This window comes from Chinchilla lanigera, unplaced genomic scaffold (assembly GCF_000276665.1).
Source record: "Chinchilla lanigera isolate Chin_1 unplaced genomic scaffold, ChiLan1.0 scaffold00039, whole genome shotgun sequence".
Lineage (NCBI taxonomy): Eukaryota > Metazoa > Chordata > Mammalia > Rodentia > Chinchillidae > Chinchilla > Chinchilla lanigera.
In genome coordinates, this window is record NW_004955440.1 from 14,334,124 (window position 1) to 14,352,741 (window position 18,618).

General features: G+C 37.3%; 1 protein-coding gene across 3 annotated transcripts in view; it reads left to right on the plus strand.

The window, feature by feature from the left end:
* Mbd5 (methyl-CpG binding domain protein 5) overlaps positions 1-18,618 on the plus strand; it is a 145,148-nt gene that overhangs the window by 66,322 nt on the left and 60,208 nt on the right. For 2 of the 3 annotated variants that reach the window (XM_005390798.2, XM_013517449.1), the window contains exon 3: positions 15,260-15,433. The gene's annotated coding sequence lies outside the window, so the exon portion shown is untranslated. Of the gene's footprint in view, positions 1-15,243; positions 15,434-18,618 lie in introns of all 3 variants that reach the window. The other variant, XM_013517448.1, reaches the window with a different exon arrangement.

Genomic DNA, 18,618 nt, shown 5'->3' on the forward strand with positions numbered 1-18,618 from the left:
AACCGAACTCATGACCTTGCGCTTGCCAGGCAGGCGCTTTTGCCGCTGAGCTAAATCCCCAGCCCCTAGATTTCTGTATTTCTGTCTGTGTGGCTTGCTGTTCTCCAGCACTCTGTCCTATGAACTCACATTGCTTTAGTCCCCATGAAACCCATGTTCTCTTTGTTTTTTCTTTATTTTTGTTGTTTTGTTTTGCTTTGCTTTGCTTTTGCTTTTTGAGATAGGATCTCACTTTGTAGTGCAGGCTAGCCTTGAACTCACTATGTAGCCCAGGCTGACCCTGAACTCACAGTGATCCTCATGCCTCAGCCTCCTGAGTGCTGTGATTATAAGCATGCACCCTTATACCCATGCACCTTTAAACTCATTTTTCAATGTATAGAGCATCTGCCGAGCTCCGACCTGATTTACTCTCTCTGGGATGTGAGATTACAGGCATGTGCCACCTTGCCTGACTCCTTTTACTTTTGAAACCTGGCTTGTTATAATACTGATACAGGAAAATAAAAACTCCCAACCTGAATGATATCTGGGATGAGTTTGTGTTCTCTAAAATCGAAGAATGAATTTTAGGAACAACAGAGGCAAAGAGCAGAATATATTTATTGAGGGAAAGAAAGCTTCCGTCCAAGAGAGGGACAGAAGGGGGGCCCGAGTGGGTTACCCCTGACTCTGTCCTGTTTAGGGACTTTTATAGAGCAAAACCACGAGGTGAGGCGGGTCCAAGGTAGGGGAAAAATGGACAAAACTGTGATCAGCCAATAAGAGCTGTTCAGGTAAAATTGATTAAACCGGGATCAAATGGGGAATGAGTCACGTGAACATGAATACAGAACAGGGGCTTTACCTGTAAGGGGTTGGGCCAAGGACTCTTCAAGGTGATCGCTACCTATTTAGAACGTCAATCCCTGAGGTCCATCCCTTGGGAGGTAAGAGGGTGTGTTTGTTTAATCTTTAGTCTTGAGATCTGGCCCAAAGTAAGTACCACCTCTCCATTTGTAAGGTATCTTGTCTTCCATACTGGCTCCTTCGAGGGCCTGGCCCTGTCTGACTGCCTATAATATTTCTATTTTATTTCATTTTTGTCTTTTTGAGACAGGGTCTCGCTATGCAGTTCAGGCTGACCTTCAGCTCACTTTGTAGCCCAGGCTGACCTCGACTCGCAATGATCCTCCTGCCTCAGCCTCCCGAGTGCTGGGATTATGGGCGTGTGTCACCACGCCCGGCTTGCCTATAATATTTCTATCTAACTCAGCTACCTATAACAATACCTAAGCCAGGGCTGGGGATATAGCTCAGTGGCATAGGCACTTGTCTGGCAAGGCTGAGGTCATCAGTTCAATTCCCAGTACCAAAAAATAAAACAACAACAACAATACCTAAAAATAAATACCAAAAAATGAAACAACAACAACAATACCTGCCTGGCAGCAGCAAGGTCCTAAAGTCGATTCCCAGTAACAAAAAAAAAAAAAACAAAAAGTAAACCAAAATATGGGGGCTGGGGATTTAGCTCAGCAGCACAGCGCCTGCCTGGCAAACGCAACGTTGTGAGTTCGATTCCCGGCACCGAAAAAAAAAAAAATACCTAAGCCACTTAGAAAACTCCCTCTGCCTCCAATTGAACATTTACATATATCTGTATCTCTGGTTTCTTCATCCTTAAGCTTAGGCTTGTTGTATGTTCAGAGAGTCTTTATTTAATACCTTCAAAACCTTTGTCTTCCATATAACAGATGCTGGTCATGTACCTTTATCTGGGTTGAAAACTCAAAATATGCTTTTCTAAAGTCTAAAATAACTGGGTGATCACTCACACTGAGCACTTTGTAGGCTCTTATAATCTCCAGGATCCATTACTCCAGTTATGCTTCCAGTAATTGGTCAAAATTACGTACAAGCCAGGCGTGGTGGCGCCTGTAATCCCAGCACTTGGGAGGCTGAGGCAGGAGGATCATTGTGAATTCAAGACCATCCTGGGCTAAGTGAGCTCAAGGCCAGCCTGAGCTGCACAGCGAGACCCTGTCTCAAAAAGACAAAAAAAAAAATTATATACGAAAAGCAGTTTTAAGAGGTGGTTGTAAGGAAGGAACTCAAAATCAGATTGTCTCACAGACTTCTAAAAGATTGCTTCTCCTAATCCATTTTCAGCACAGCAATGAGATACCTTCCTAAAATAAGGCTTCGTCACTCCTCTGCTAGGACTTTTCTGATGGTTTCTCATTGCCACTGAAGTAAAATCAAAACATGGTGATGGCTCACAAGGCCCTGCATGGCTCTGTCCTTACCGTTCCTCCACGCCCATCTCGCATTGCTCCTCCTGCTGTCCTTGCACACCGGTTATCGGTTATCGTCCGCCGCACTGGGTCTCTCCCTTCGCGGTCGGGACGAACCAGGCTCCATCGAGCCCTGACGTATTTCACACGCTGTGTTCTTTGCTTGGAGCGCTCCTCCCGAAGTCCTTCTCGTGGACAGCTTTGCCCTCCCCGCCTTGCTCAGATGCTGCCTCTCAGAGCAGACTTCCCATCTACAGAAGGAAGTCTTGCCTTTCCCTCACCTCTGTTCTCGCTCAGGCCCCCGTTTCGTTACCTCACACACTGAGCATGACCTGCAGTTATTTCACATATTCATTGTTGGGTTTCGATCTATATCCACCAGTGTAACATACGCTTCATGACAACAAGATCGAAATCTCTATTGTTTTCTGCAGTATCCCCAGTGCTGAGCAGTGACTGAGGTATCATAAACTGTAAGGAAAATGTAAATCATTGCATTCAAGTTTATATCCAGCTCATACTTCAGAAAGTGTAGGTGAATAAATACAAAATAATAAAACAGAATAAAATCGATTATCAGTCATGATTTTCATTAATCATGAAGTACTTATTAAAGTCCAGCAAATGAAAAAAGGACATATAGGTGTTGTAAAATTGTCATTGTCCAAATTACTGATTCATTGTGAACAAGTTACTTTCGTGAATCTGTTGCTGAACAATATGAAAAAGATTAACATGAACATTGTAGCATCATAATATATATTTTTTTAGATATCATAAACACATATAACTTCATTGTTAACCGTTTATAACCAGTGTTCCTGTTGTATTTTGTAAGATTAATAGAGACTTGGTAACGTGAAACTTCGCAGTGCCTCTCTGATACACACACATGCGTGTGCACACACACACATGCACACACACACAAACATACATATACACGAGACTGCCAGGAATTTCTTTAGAAAAATGTAAGATATATTTAATACTGTCTGATGCAAAAACATGGTTGAAAATATTAAGTAGTATGGGATTTCGTCTTGTAATAATTCAGCACTAGTCACATACCACTGCTTAGTCACAGCGCTAATATTGCAGTATCATCGCTTGTTCTTTTCAAAAACTGTTATTGTCTGTTATTCATGCTTAAAATATGCAAATTACCATTGTAGTTTTATATTGAAGTGTTCATGCTTAGAACATTAGAATTATTGCAGGCATTCTTTGGGCGTATTTGTGTATTACCAGTAAGAAATACCCTTAATATCGAAATTTGAAATTCAAAAGTTTCAGGATTATTTTCTTATAAATCTAGTACATTCCTATTTGCCCCTCTTATTTTTCACGTGAAAATTTTGTAGTTATTTCTTGTAGTTGCCTGCTGTGTTTCACCGATGATTTAGATGTCAGCATGTTTTCTTACTCCATTTGGCGTATCTTTCTGATAGAAATAACAAGTCAACACCGCTTAATAATGAGCTTGAATTAGTATATGCTACCAAATATTGTGTACCCTATCTTAGAAACTGATTGTAGGTCATCAGAGACATTTATCCGCTAACTGGTTAGTATGACCCACTAGTATCCATCACAAGTACTATTAAAAAAGCATTCATTCTAATTCATATTTAAAGCAAATCCTTGCAATAAAGATTAAAGTCTCAAATGGTACCTATAGTTAGAAATCTTTATCTTTTTATTCTGTATCTTTGCTTCTATGTTGGTTGCCAGGGAAATTTTTTTCATTAACATTAGATTAATTTATCCCAAGATAAAATTGCTTGCATTGCTTCGTCTCCTAATGTTCCTGAAACTTCTGAAACTAGCTTCTGTGGTTTTACCTCCAACGCATTCCAGATTCCCAAGAGTTGTTCTATGATGAGTATTTCTGAAACTCAGATATAACAACACTCTGATGTGTTCAATGTTAGTATCAAGGTTACTGTCATGTTTGTATTCTCTAGTGTTGCAAAAAATTAAGCATTTTTATGTCATGAAGGAAAAACTTCAAATCATAAGCCAAAGAATTCCAAGGACATTTACCTAATAAAAATAAAGAAACAAAGTCAAATGCCTTCATAAGGTTTCTATTTAATGCTGTAAGGTTTTTCCTATGAAATATGAAAATCTATGTTAATGAGCATAGAAAAACATTTAATTTGAGTAGCTGGACCTCATGCACCTTACAATTATTCTTTATGTTTTAATCTTCAGACACAAAAATTACATGTTGGTTCAAATGATGTACTTTTTTTTCAACATATGTACACCATAAGGTGATTGCTTCATACCACTTAAGTAAATTTCTCAACTGGTGTCCAGGTTTATTACATAAGTTTTTAAGGGAATAGCACATGTACTATTTGTTGTTGAGCACCTAGATATATAGATGTTCAGTACATGTACATTATTTTAACATGTAATTTCACAGTGTGAAGATTAAAATACAAAGAATAATTTTAATAGGTCACCCAGAGAAAAAAATTTGGAAATTGATGATACTTCATTGAAAAGGAACCCACTTTTACTATCTACAGATAGTGATAGGTACAACCTTATTGTGATATGTAAATGTCACTTAAATGTTTTTTATACTCCAAAAATATTCAAATCTTTTTTCTTTACCTTTTCTCTTTACCTCTTCTAAGTGTTATATTCTCTTCCATAGTACAGTTGTTCTATAATCTATTTACTCACTCTCTAATTAACAGGAATTTGGGTTGTTTTATATTTTTCACCCTAATTATCAATGTTATGGAGAATACCATTTTACCTAACTGTGAACATACTTGATTATTTCTTTGCACCTAGTAAAGAATTGTTTCAAAGGATACATATTTTTGAAATTTATATTGATACTAATCTATATAAATTTATTTTGTATTTATAGTACTAATACGATTGAGCATCATTTCTTATGCTTACTGGCCTTTATTTCCCCTTCTCAGTTTGTCCATTTTTCTTTTTTTGTCTTTTTGAGACAGGATCTCACTATGCAGTTCAGGCGGGCCTTGAGCTCACTTTGTGACCAGCCCAAGCTGGTCTTGAACTCACAATGATCCTCCTGCCTCAGCCTACTGAGTGCTGAGATTACAAGCGTGCACCACCACATCCAGCTGTCCAGTTTTCTTGTAGACTTTTTATCTTTTTCTTATTTATTTGCAGATGTTCTTTCTATATTTCACATGTTAACATTTTAATCTTATATGTGTTGCCTATATTTTCCCCTGGCTATCAAGTGACTTTTAAAGATTTGTCTCTTGTTTTGTTTTTGTTCTTTTGCAGGGAAGAAATATTGAACTTTTATGTAGGTATATTTACCAGTGTTTTTCATTATAGTATTTGTCTTATTTCTTTTAGAAGGCCTTCATAAATATGTCACACATAAACATATCCTTTCATATTTTATACAAGATATAATATATCTTATTTTGGTTAGCTTTTGTTTTTAAGTCAGGAATCACCTGAATTACATGACTTATGGAAGTAATTTTTTTCCTTTTTCCCCAAATGGAAATGTAGTGACTCCAATACCATTTATTCAATTGGCCATTCTTTTTTACTGATTTAAAATGCCACTGCTCTAGTGAAGTAAAGTTACAGACTGTTTTATTTGTGGTTGTGATCTTCTGTTGCAATATTTGCCTCTTTCTACACCAACAGCACAGCTTTTTTATAACACTGACATGTTTTTGTATGTTAGTGCCATATCTGATCACCCTCTAACTACCTTTGTCATTGGTTCTGATTTTTCAGTTTAGGTTTTCTCAGAAAAACGATCATATTGAAGTGCTGACAACTTTGTGTGTTTATTTCTATTCATTATGCCACATTGTTATGGTTTGTGTCTGGGTGTCCCCCCCCCCAAGCCTCATGCAGTCCTGGGGTGGGCTTTTAGAGCTTATGATTGACCCATGATCCAATGCTGGGGTTATGGGTGTGAGTGCTACACCTGCCTCTGCCTGGGGGTGGGTAGTGTGCATACAATGTAAGGGAGTGGAGGAGCCTTGCTCTCCCCCTTCTGCCACTCCTCCCTTTTGCTCATGCTGCTTTTGCTGTCTTCCTGCCATCATGAACATTTGCCATCTGCCATGTGCCACTCTGCCTTGGAGCCAGCCAAGTATGGACTGACACCTCCACAAACAGTGAGCTAAATAAACCTTTCCTTCCTTAATTTTGGGTGTCAGGTATTTTGTCTCAGCCACAAGAGAAAAGTAACCAAGACACTCATGTAACACTATGTGTTTTTGCAAAATATTTAAGATAAATCCAGTTTCATATGAGCATCCCATTTCTATCAATTTTTCAAGAAGGTTTTCTTTCCCTCCCATCTCCCAGCCTAATTCAGTCTTTCTGCATTTATCCAACGTTCATTTATTTTTCACAATGTATATAAATAATCCTTTACCTTAAACTTGATTTATCCCAACTCATATGTGAGTGCTGGAAGGATTCAGAAGTAGAATAGCTCATATGCCATTAATTTTTTCTAGCCTCATGTAGAGTTCCTTTTCTTTCCCCTTTATTTGTATGAGCATTTGATCACTTTTATGTTTTAATTTTCATGAATATATTTTTTCTCCCCAACACTTTAACTCTTTCATGTAATTTTTCTTGCCTCTTATATGCCCACAGTTTACCTCCTTCCTCCCCTTACATCTGTACTGTGTTCCTTGCTTGATATCAACAGTCCTTCCAAATGAGATTCGGCTTCCCATATCTTCAGTAACACAGTTGCTCTATCTCAAATATCATTGCCTCTCTGTCAAAACCAAAGCCCTGGTCCTGGTTTTTGTTTTTCTTACATTTTCTTAGAATTTCCTTTTTTTGATAGCACAAAGAAGTCTCTTCACATGAACTCAGCACACAAATTCACACAAACTCGGCCAATGTTTCACAACATTGGCAAATTGCAAACATCATGTGATCTGTTTTCTTTTCCCTTTTCTGTGCTTATCCTCAGTGTCTTACTTTTCTCACTGCTAGGACAAAATACTCGACACCCATAAGTTAAAGGAGGAAAGGCTTACGTCAGCTCAGTTTGTAGAGCTTTTAGTCCGCAGTCATTGGCTGACTCCAGGGCAGGGCGGCACGGCAAAGGGACGAGGCAGGCCGGAAGCAGCAAGCAGCAAACAAGAATCCTGCCTTTCCCTTTTGTCCCAACCACGCGTCAAGCCTCTTGGGTGGTGCTGCCACCCTCTCTTCAGTACATCCACTCAGCTACACTCAGAGCTACGCTGATTCCAGTCAGTGGACTAATTTAGTACCATACACCTTTATCAGTCTCACACAACCTATGTTTAGCCAGATCCACCTGGAATCCCATGGAGCTTTGGGAGTACACCAAGATATAAGCCATAACACTCAATCGACCGCAGTATTCAAAGCTATCCACACAGCTCTCCTGTCAGATACATTATATTCTGCCAGATAAAGTCACACTTTCGGTTCTATGATAAATTCATAATCACTGACCTCAGATTGACTTTCAATACTACCCCTATATGAATGGATGCTTTTTAAATTTGCAAATCTATGAGCATTTGTGGGATTTGTTTTCTTATGGCATTCTCTCTTCATGGAAATTTGGAAATTTGGTGGTGGTGTTATTGTTGTTGTACTGGGAATCAAACTCAGGACCTTGTGCTTGCCAGGCAGACGCTTGTGCTGCTGGGCTGTATCTCTGGCCCTTTTCATAGAAATTTGAGAAGATGCCATAGTCTGTATGATTTCTCTTGTTGGAATCACTAAGATTTCCTTTATAATCAATTATTTTATTAATATAAATTATTGCCAGGTGTGGTGGCACATGCCTGTCATCCTAGCACTTGGGAGGCTGAGACAGAAGGATCTTTGTGAGTTTGAGGCCAGCCTGGGCTACATAAGTGAGTTAAAGTCCAGCCTGAACTGCATAGTGAGACCCTGTCTCAAAAAGACCAAAAAAAATTGATATAAATTATTATGCTATATTAATAAAATATAATTTTTATTTATGTTTACTATGGGCCCAGGAAGCAAGCACTTCACAAATACTTTATTTATTAAGTTTTTTCAACAATACTGTGGTAGGTACAAATGTTGTATTCAATTTACAGATGAGGGAACAGGGACAGAGAAATAACATACCCTGAGTCAGACATCAAGTAACAGGGTTTTAATCCCATCAGCGTGTACTTAGAACTCACCCTTTTAACCAACATCTTAGGCCAGTGTTTTCAGTAGTGTTGATTCTTTTAAATGTGTATCTGTAATTCTTACAGATTTATATAGTTTCATGTATCTCTCTGAACAGATTGAGCATGTTATTTAAATAGTTCAAATCTTGTACATCTTTATTAATTCTTATAGATTTTAGTAGTTCCATGTATATTTCAGTAAATTGAGCACGTTAGTTGTGTAGTTTGAATCTTATATACTTTATTAATTTCTTGCCTGGTATGTTTATCATTTTCCAAGAAATGTTAGTTAACATTTACCAAATAGAGAAAATATCCACTTGTGGGTTATTAGTTTTTATTGCAATTCTGTCATTTTTATGAAAGTTGTTCTTAAGATATTGTGAGGTGTATCTGTTTTAAGAGTTTTCATTTCTCTTCAGTAGGCGTTCCATTTAGTAAGTACAGAAAGTCCTCAGCTTGTGAACATTCAAGTTGTGAATCTTCACAGATAGGAACTGACCTCGCATTACGAGCATTCAGAGATGCAAACCAGTCACAGTAGTAACTTGTGTGTCCGCCAGACATTATCACACTCATGCTGCCGTGTGCTCACTGCACAGTACAATGGTGTACAGTGGTACAGTGCTCAGTCAGAGCCCAGAACGTTTGGAAGCAAGAGGAAAGCCAGTGGTGATGAGTGGACCGCTAGGTAGTGCGAGCAATATACCTTGCATATTTGTGTCAAAGGTGTATAAGACTCACTTTGTCAGACTTATAAGTGAATCCAACTTAAGAATGTTCTCCTGGAATGGAACTCCTTTGTAAGCTTACTGTACTTGGTAGCCTTTTTTACTGACATATTTTTAAAACAATACAAGAGTCTGATAAAAACAAACCCCGGGGTCGGGAATATAGCTCAGTGGCACAAGCACCTGCCTGGCAAGCGCAAGGTCCTGAGTTCAATTCCTGGTACCAATAAATAAATAAATAAATAAATAAAACAAACCTTACATCCCAAGCAATTCTATCATTCCAACATGAAATTCAGACTCTCAGACACAATCAAGTGTTACCCATGTAACAGCAAAACAAGGCCTTTTATCCAAGACAATCTAAACCTATGATTAGAGGCCATTGGCTAAACAGATTTATCAAATTAGAGAATTATAAAAACTACAACCAAACACTTTTAATTTATAAAATGTATATTATCTTTTTAACTAAAGGCTTTCCCTATTTATTACTATACTGATTAAAGTCCAAAAATCGATGTAAATTGTCTTTACACTAGTAACATAAGCATCAAATAATTCTGTAACTGGAGAGTAACAGAAACTTAAAGACACTGCAAGGTAATCTAAAGGTAGAGTTATTTAAGATTTAGGGGTTCCTCCCAGGATTTATTTCTCTCTCAACTTAATTCAACAACTTTTAAGAGAAAGATGTTAAAACTTTGTTGGTAACTTGTTTTTCATAGATAAATTAACTTTCTGATAGTTGTATTTCATCAATTTACAAAATATTTTATTAAATTTCTAAATAGACTAACAAATATTGGTTCAGTAGCTTTGTAAACAACACAACTGATTCTGGAAATCATACAGCTGTTAAGAACAGACAGAAACATTCTGTCTCTTTTCAAAAGGAAGTTTTGGTTAATTCAGTGATTTGTTTAAGTGGAACTTAGTTAAGAGTCTCCTCTGTAATTCATTTCAAAATATGTTCTTAAAGTAAGTAATCACTGGAGTTATTCTATGTCTGACAAATGTCTATCAAAAAATAACTACATAGGAGTGAAATTCTTTTTTATAAATTAGATACACTATACCAGCAATGCTATATTAGAGATTTCACAGCTCTCTGATACCAAAGGTGATTTTAACTTATGTATGTGAAGATTTACCTTGTCCTAGGAAGATTGATATGTTTTTTTAACAGCTATATTCCTTGTTACACCTATGTTCTCTAATTCTATCTGATCAGGTTCTTTCCTGTCTTGTGGAGGTTGAATCTCAGTAAATGTGTACAAGATTGAATTGAAAAATCTTTTTGGCTTTTCTAGGTTATGCAGGTATAGAGTTAGAAAAACCAGAAAGAATATCCAGTTACTTGAGGTTCTTCAAGGTTTTCCAAGTGTTAGACATGATGTTCAAATCTGTAAAAATTTTAAGTGTGTTAAAACTCTAATAAAAATAACATGCACTTTGAACTGTATTATACCAAATCATAACACATTAGAGGCCATAAAACAAAAATAAAGTACTAGTTTATGTTTTTATGGGCTACTGACTAACATTCCCTGAATAATGTTAATGTGGATACTTAAACTTCTTATAAGTATTTGGTTTTATTTTTCAGTTTATAGTTAGCCTTTTTAGAGCTTTGATCCAGTATAACATATCCAAGACAAATTAAACAAACAAGAACATTATTGCAGCATATGTATGCCAAACTGTATAAATACAAATAAGATATATGGGCATCTTTCTAACATATCCTTACACTCATCGACGTTTTTGCTGTGGCAAGCTAATATGAGAACATTATATTAATGGAAGTTTTCTTGCTTAACAGTTTGAAAATGATTTAAGATTGCATTTGTCTTGAATATCTCTTGATTTCATATTTTTTATTAATCAGTATCATCCGTTATAATTGGTAGATTTCAATGAATAATATAATTAGCTTTGGATAGTTCTTGCCCATTTTTGTATTCATAAGTGGAAACATGAATCATACTTAAATATAGTCATTGAGTTCTTAGAAAAAAACATTTTCCTTACTCTTCCCGCAAGTATCTGGACCATTTTAATTGCAGAAATCTTAATTTTGCCAAGTTAGCTATTTTAAACAGTTGTTGCCATTTATAACCACTTCTCCTTGTTAATTTGAATTGTGTCAATACTAAAAAACAAAAAAGTAGAAAAATTCTTATTAATGAAAATGATTTAAAATTTCAGTGTCACCAGCATTGCATAGCTGTATACTTTTTATTAATCAAAATAGTCCGTTCTTATTGATGGACTTCAAATAAGTAACATAATTTTGTCTTATAAATGAATTTTTTTCTAACAAATACCTTTTTCTGTTTTATATAATGGCGTTCCATTTGTTTTTCATTTGACAGTAGAATCCTGATATAATAATTGAATAATACTGATGTGGTCCAGTCTATTAATTTTACAAATTAAAGCTCAGTTTAAACGTCTTGCCTAGTTATATAGCTAAAAATTGCAAGTAACAAACTCTCTTACCCTGAGTTCACTGTTGTATTATTTTTTACTTCATCTAAATTGCTATAGTATATTTAGTTCATGCCTTTTAGCATTTAAGTGACATGGTTTGCCTATACACCATTCATTTATAGATCAACAGGTCATTATCTAGGATCTCTTCTAGGTACAGAGGACATCCCCTGCGTTTATAAATTGTGCTAAAAATAACATAAGAAAAGTAGATTCTGTTCATTCTCCAGTTTGGTTTGGATACATACCTACAGCGAGATCCCTGAAAGGTGTTTGTGTACCACTCAATGGTTTTGACATTATTATTCACAAGCATTTTTCCATCTATGGTTACATTTTAAGGGAGTAAAAATAAGTTCTTTAATATTATAAAAGGTAAGAAAAGCTAATTCAACTTTATGCACATTATTCTAATACCACACACCTGATAATGTGTTTGCTACCACAATGACAAAGATACACGAAACAAAACATATGTGTGCATTAAAATAGAGTGTGTCAAGTATTGTTCCACACGTAAGCAGTTCTGCAGGGGAAGAGTGAGCGGGAAGTTGCTTTGGGAAAATCTTTCTGTGCCCGGGGAACAATGCGTATAGAGGCGCAGAGTTGTGAACAGTGCAGGCGTTTCCAAGAAAGCTTAATAATGTAGCTGTATACCATGGAGCCTTGGCAAAACTAGGCATTTTAGGCATCATTAACGGATTGAAGAAGGAAAGTTCTGGAATGTAGGGACATCTTTACACCCCAGAAATTCCTCATGTTTCTGCCTTATTTCCATCCTTGAGTGCTAAGTTCTTTCAGAGCAGACACTGTGTTCTGTGCTTCCCTATCTTTCGGTGACCGGCCGAGCACCAGACTCGGCGAGGTTCAGCACACGCTGACTGATCAGGTGTGCTCATCGTCCACTCAGCCAGCACTCTTGCCTCGAGCACGAATAGGGTTCTGTGCGTTGTCCCGTGGAAGGTAAAGATGCCATGACACGAAGACATCCATTGAGGAACAAAAAGGAGCAAGCATATATGTGTGTTGTGATGACTGCTCTATCCTGTGTGCTCACAGAGCTTGCATTGGGAGGAGAAAGACAGTAATAGGATAAGCAAAATATATAGAATGCTGGACCGTTATAAATACTTAGAGAAAGAATAGGTATGGGGGATATAAATTATTAGAGCTGGAAAGAAAAGGTAAAGTACTTAATTTCCCTTGCTTTAGTGTCAGCTCTCAAAAAGAAGGAAGCTCATGCCTTACAGAGTTATAGTAAAAATTAAATGAGCTAATATGTGTACGGATAAAATGCTCAACACAAGCTCCTAAAATATAGTAACATAGAGGTTAATGCTATTTATACATTAGGCTAAAATAACCTTTAACACTACAGTCATCTTCTTTTTATCCCTCATAGAGTCCTTTTATTGAAAGCTATACTGCCCAATAGTTTTCAACTACTTTAATCTCCCTTACCCACACCTTGCCCCTTTGGCTTTTTGCTTTCAGTGCTCTCACATCTAATATCCTTTTCTTATTTACGTGAATCATCATTCCTTGATAGTACTTTCTCTTGATGACAGCACTTGCTTCTCTAAGATTTCAGGTCATTGTATTCTACTTCAAGCATCAGGCAAGAATCCACACATCTGGTAGAAAATACGCATTAATGCTTCGTTACTTGTCAAATCTCAAGGTTAAAAGGTCTGGCAAAATGCAACCTTTATGTTAGCTTATCAGCTCAAAAATGAGTATGATATTGTAATATTACTCACAGACAGAAATATAACATTTTCATTATTAACGATCAATCTTGCATTCTTAAATCAGGTAATCTGAGCAACTTCGTTGAAGATAACAGTAGGTAATATAACAACCACTGGTAATTCTTATCATTTTGTTTTGAAACCCTGCACCATTTTTAATCTTTTTGCTTTGTTTTGTTTTTGTCTGTGACATTGGTATTTTGCTATTTTCCTTTTTCTTACTCTTCTCTTTAAAATAGAAAGGAGATCATTTGCATAGTTGAGGTCTCCCACTAACTGGTTTTCACCTGTCTGATGTCTCTGCATTATTAAAGGTATCCTGCCCCCTGCCAACACCCCTACTCTTGAAACCCTGGTTGTACTCCTTTAACTTTCTATACTTACTTCTACCACATCTGCTGTCTTCCAGCATTGCCTGCCTGCCCAACTCCCTAACCGCCCCTCCACTCCCCCAGGCAGCAGGCTCCTTGTGTTTGAGTGTCCAGTGCCCACCACAGCACTTCACACAGAAGTGGTGCTGTGTATGTACTTGAAACCTTACATGTGAACCCTGGAGTCCCTTTAGCATGTCAGGGTCATCGACCTTGTTCCGCACCTTAGGTTGCTCCTTTATCTATTGGGCTGCTTTGTGAGTGACAGCGCCAGTAAAGCATGCTTCCACTTCTGTGCTGCATATTCCCTTGTCCTGCTCTCACCCAAAATAGTTTCTAGTTTTTTAATAATGATGCCAGAGGAAGGTGGCACTAAAAACTAGTAGACTGACTATCAAGGAAGACCTCAAAGATGGCAGAGTATCAAGTGCAGTAACTGTGGTCCAGGTTGTGATCTTTAGCTCTTTCAAGTAGAACACTTGATTTAAACAAAAAACCTTGATTTTTTTCCTCTCAAGAATAAAGAGTCTCTGGATCTTAACACAGACCATCAACATTTACAAAAACCACATTTCCATACCAGGTGACTCACTTATACATCACCTGGTACAAAAATGAAATACCATGAAATCTGTCAGATAATCAAAAGGTTGTCCAGTGGCTTGAAAACAAAGCAAAGTAAGCTAAATGACCATGAGGATTATGTTACCTAGACTGAGTAAGAATCATCACACAGCACATTAGAGCAAGTACCTCCTATCTCCCTGGAGGTTAGGAGAAAATAAAAGATATAAAGTCTTTTTTTTATTTTAAAGAGGAAAAAAAAAATAACCAAATAACAACAATGAAGACAAAAACAATAAAAATGATACAGGATTACAAAACAAGATGACAGAAACTATCAATGGTTGTTGTATAACATATTAAGGATATAAAGTCTTGAGTACACCAATGAAAGACCTTATAAAATTTTTTCTTCTTTGTTAAAACAGTTCTTTAAATCCAGAGGCTGAAATTAGTGGCACCTTATGTATCTTAATTTAAGTAAATTGTGCAATTTTATTCTATAATTCTTGGACCACCCCCCAGATGCATTCCTGAGATAATAGTAATGTGTTATTACTGATAGTGGTCCCAAGAGAAAAAGGTAGGTGAGCGACCATCGAAACTGGGTGACAATTCTCCATACTGTTTACATCCTTTAGCTGAAGAATCATTACAGTCTCAGGGCCAACTGAATTTTACTAAGGAAATTACCTGTGTGCTTCATTTAGCTCACTTACTGGTGTTCCTATGTATACTAATAATAATGCATGATACACTGCTGGTAATTCCTACTCTACCTTTTTGAAGAAACTGTGAAGTATAGGGTAAATGATCAATAAAAATTAGTTCTACATCTTATCAAGGGCTACATTGAGTCCTTCAACTCTTACCTCAAGGTCCTTTCTGTTCCAGAAGTTGGAAACCCAAATGCCTACAGAGGCCAGACTGGGGGGAATGAAGCAGGAAGCCGCCGCTGTGAGCTGGAGATCCAAGTCCTTCCCAAAGGAGCAGCCGCTGCTCCGTTCCAGATAATTGTTGCAGGGCAGGAATGTTGACCTAGTGTTACCACATTGTCCAGTTTCCCAGGTAAAGCAAGAATGCAAGTTTTCATGTGAAATCTTTCAATTTAAATATTGTCAATTACTTCTCTTATTATTTTCAATTCACGTAAATGCCAGCTGCTTCTGTGGGTGAGATTGGGCTGAAGTCCTCCTGTTTATAACTGGTCTTGTGCTTCACTCACTTATTTGTTAAAGAATTTATTGTCTACAGGTTTTACTTTTCTTTACTATGTCTTCTGAAATAGTCTATCACTTTGTGATATTGAAATTCCCTTCCTCTCCCACCTAAGTACATTGTGCATAAACTTTCTTTGGCTGCTGTACTTTTCTCTGCTGCTCTGAGCATTCCAGTGTGCACTTGGTCACACAAATGGAATCTCCGTGAGACACTACATATGGTACCACTAAACATCTGTGGGTATTACTACTTACTCATTTTGTTCCTGATATGTGAGCTACATAAACATAATAAAAGATCGTATAGTTCATGAATCTTGTATTCTGTTTGGGCTGCTCTTTCTAAAATCTACACAGAAACACTCTTCCTCTTGTTCTTGAGAGAACTTACTAGATACTTAATTATACTCTAGTTTCCTTTACATTTAATTGTTTGCTGGACATTGGCCTTGAATAATCCTGGATACTTAAACATTTTCAGAGACAATTTCTTGCCTGACTTTCTTCATTGGCTGAATTTTTATCTTTACTTTAAAAGTAACCTGACTTTCACTCATTATTTATTAAAGAATTAAATGTGAGACTCAAAACTATGGAATGCTAAAAGAAAACAGGAGAAGTATTTCATGACATTGGCTGGAGTTAAGGATCTCTTTTGTAAACCTCAAAAGCACAGGCAGCAAAAGCAAAAATAGACAGCTAGGACTGCATCAAACTAGAAAGCTTCTACACAATAAAGGAAACAATCAGTGGAAAGAAGTGATAACCTACAAAATGAGAAAAATAATTGTAAACTACCTCTAAAAATGGTTTAATATCCAAAGTAAATAAGAACTCAACCAATTCAATAGCAATAAACAAATAGCCCAATTTAAAAATAGGCAAAAGCTATTTCTCAGAAGAAAACATATGAATGACCAAGAAGTATATGAAAAATTGCTACCATCCTAATAATAAGAGAGTGGAAACCAAGACCACGAAATATCATCTCACCCCATTTAAAAGCATGGCTATTATCCAAAGACAAAAGAAACAAGTCCTGACTCAGAAGTGGAGAATAGACAGCATTCCACTGCTGATGGGAATGTAAATTGGCACAGCCACTATGGAAAGTAGTATGAAGGTTCCTCAAAAATCCAGCAGTGAAATTTCCCTATAACCCACCAGTCTGTATTGGGTATACATCAAAAGAAATGAAATCAGTATATTAAAGAGATATCTACATTCCCATATTTATTCTAGCGCTATTCACAATAGCCATGATAGGGAAATGACATAAGTCTCTGTCAGCGGATAAAGTATAAAGAAAATGTGGTTTGCTCAGCCAGTAAAATGAGTGATAATCTGCCATTTGCAATAGCATGGATGAGACCTGGAGGACGCTGTGTTAAATGACATGCTGGTAGAAAGATAAATACTGTGTGGTCTCACTCACGTGTGGTCTCACTCACGCGTGGAGTCTGGAAAGGCTGATTGGTTCTATAGAAGTAAGAAGTATAATGGTGGTTGCCAAGGGCTAGCGTGCCTACAGAAAAAAACGTTTCTCCAAAGGATATGTGCTTAGTTACCTAGAAGGGATAGACTTCAAGAGCTCAATTGTACAGTAAAGTACTTACCGTTGATGATGTGTTTTTGAAAGGGTATCATTCTGCAATGTAAATATACTTCAAAATATGCTGTACCAATAAAAGCATATAATATTTATCTGCCCATTTAAAAATAAATACTGTTTAAATAGTAACCTGATTTTCAAGGTTGGGGGCACGTTCCATGTGGTACTGATTACTCCTAGTGGGGACCACCACCCACTGTCAGGAGTGGAACAGCTAGGCACTGCTATAAAGTACTGTAAAGCTTAGTTACTTTAAAGTATTACAAGCAGAATAATACACAATTATTTTATTCTCAGTACACTTTGGGGGGGAATCAATATTGATGTCTATCAATTTTCAAGAGTGATTTGATGTGCTCATGCTAAGCGGCATGTTAAATAGCCAAAATATCAATAATGCAAGAATAAAATATGAAAACTGCCCCTTAAATTTGCTTAATTCACACTTTAAAAGATTATATAATTGCAGGTGAGTATTTTTAATCAAAATTCCCCCCATGAGAATCATTATACTATAGAAAAGCAGAAAAACTATGCTGGAGCTAATATGCAGAAATACATTAAAAAATTTTCCTTCAGAATTATAGTGAGTTTGTCAATTATTTTATAGATTCCTGGGGTAGCCTATTATTCAAAATAGTACTCTAAGTACTTTTTAAGAGTATGTGTTTGTGAGCTGATCATTGTTCACTTTTGGCCCTTAAACTACAGAGAAATCCTTTCCAGTTCTATCTTGTTTGTCACTCAGGTAGGCTGGTGTCGTGATTTGGGGCTGCTTTTGCAAGGGGAATAATATAATACAGGACACATATTTTATAAGGGTATTTATAACAGTCACCCAAAGAATGATATACAAGAGAATGCAGGAAATCTGTCCACACACCAGACCAAGGAATCCAGCCAAGGGCCTGGGTCCTATGGAACTGTCCTGCATGAGTCCAGCTGAAGACCTAGAGCTCATAACATTTTCACCCATGAGTCCAGCTGGAGGCTCAGAGCCCATGACAATATCTCATGCAGGCCTGTTTCACAGATCTGTGCTGCAAAGGCCCAAAGGTCAGTGGTAGAATCTAGGAAGTCTGCGCCAGTGGGATGAAGGATCTGTGCTAGCAGGCCGAGGGATCTGCACTGGAGTGGGAAAGTAATGCACAAAGAACCAGAGCTCCCCTGAAAAGTACCACAGCCATCCTCAGCAACAGTGAGGTCCCAAGTCCTCCGATGGTGAAGACAGCTGAGTTCCCATCAGGGAAGCCAACGCAGCAAGCTTCTCCAGGAGACTAAGCGGTGCACCATCTTCCCCCCTGGAGCCAGGAAGCGAAGCTAAAGTGAGGACCAGAACTCCCCCAAAGTGAACCAAAGCCATTCTCAATGCCAACAAGATCCTGAGCTCCTCGGAGGATGAAAACAGCCAAGTTCATCAG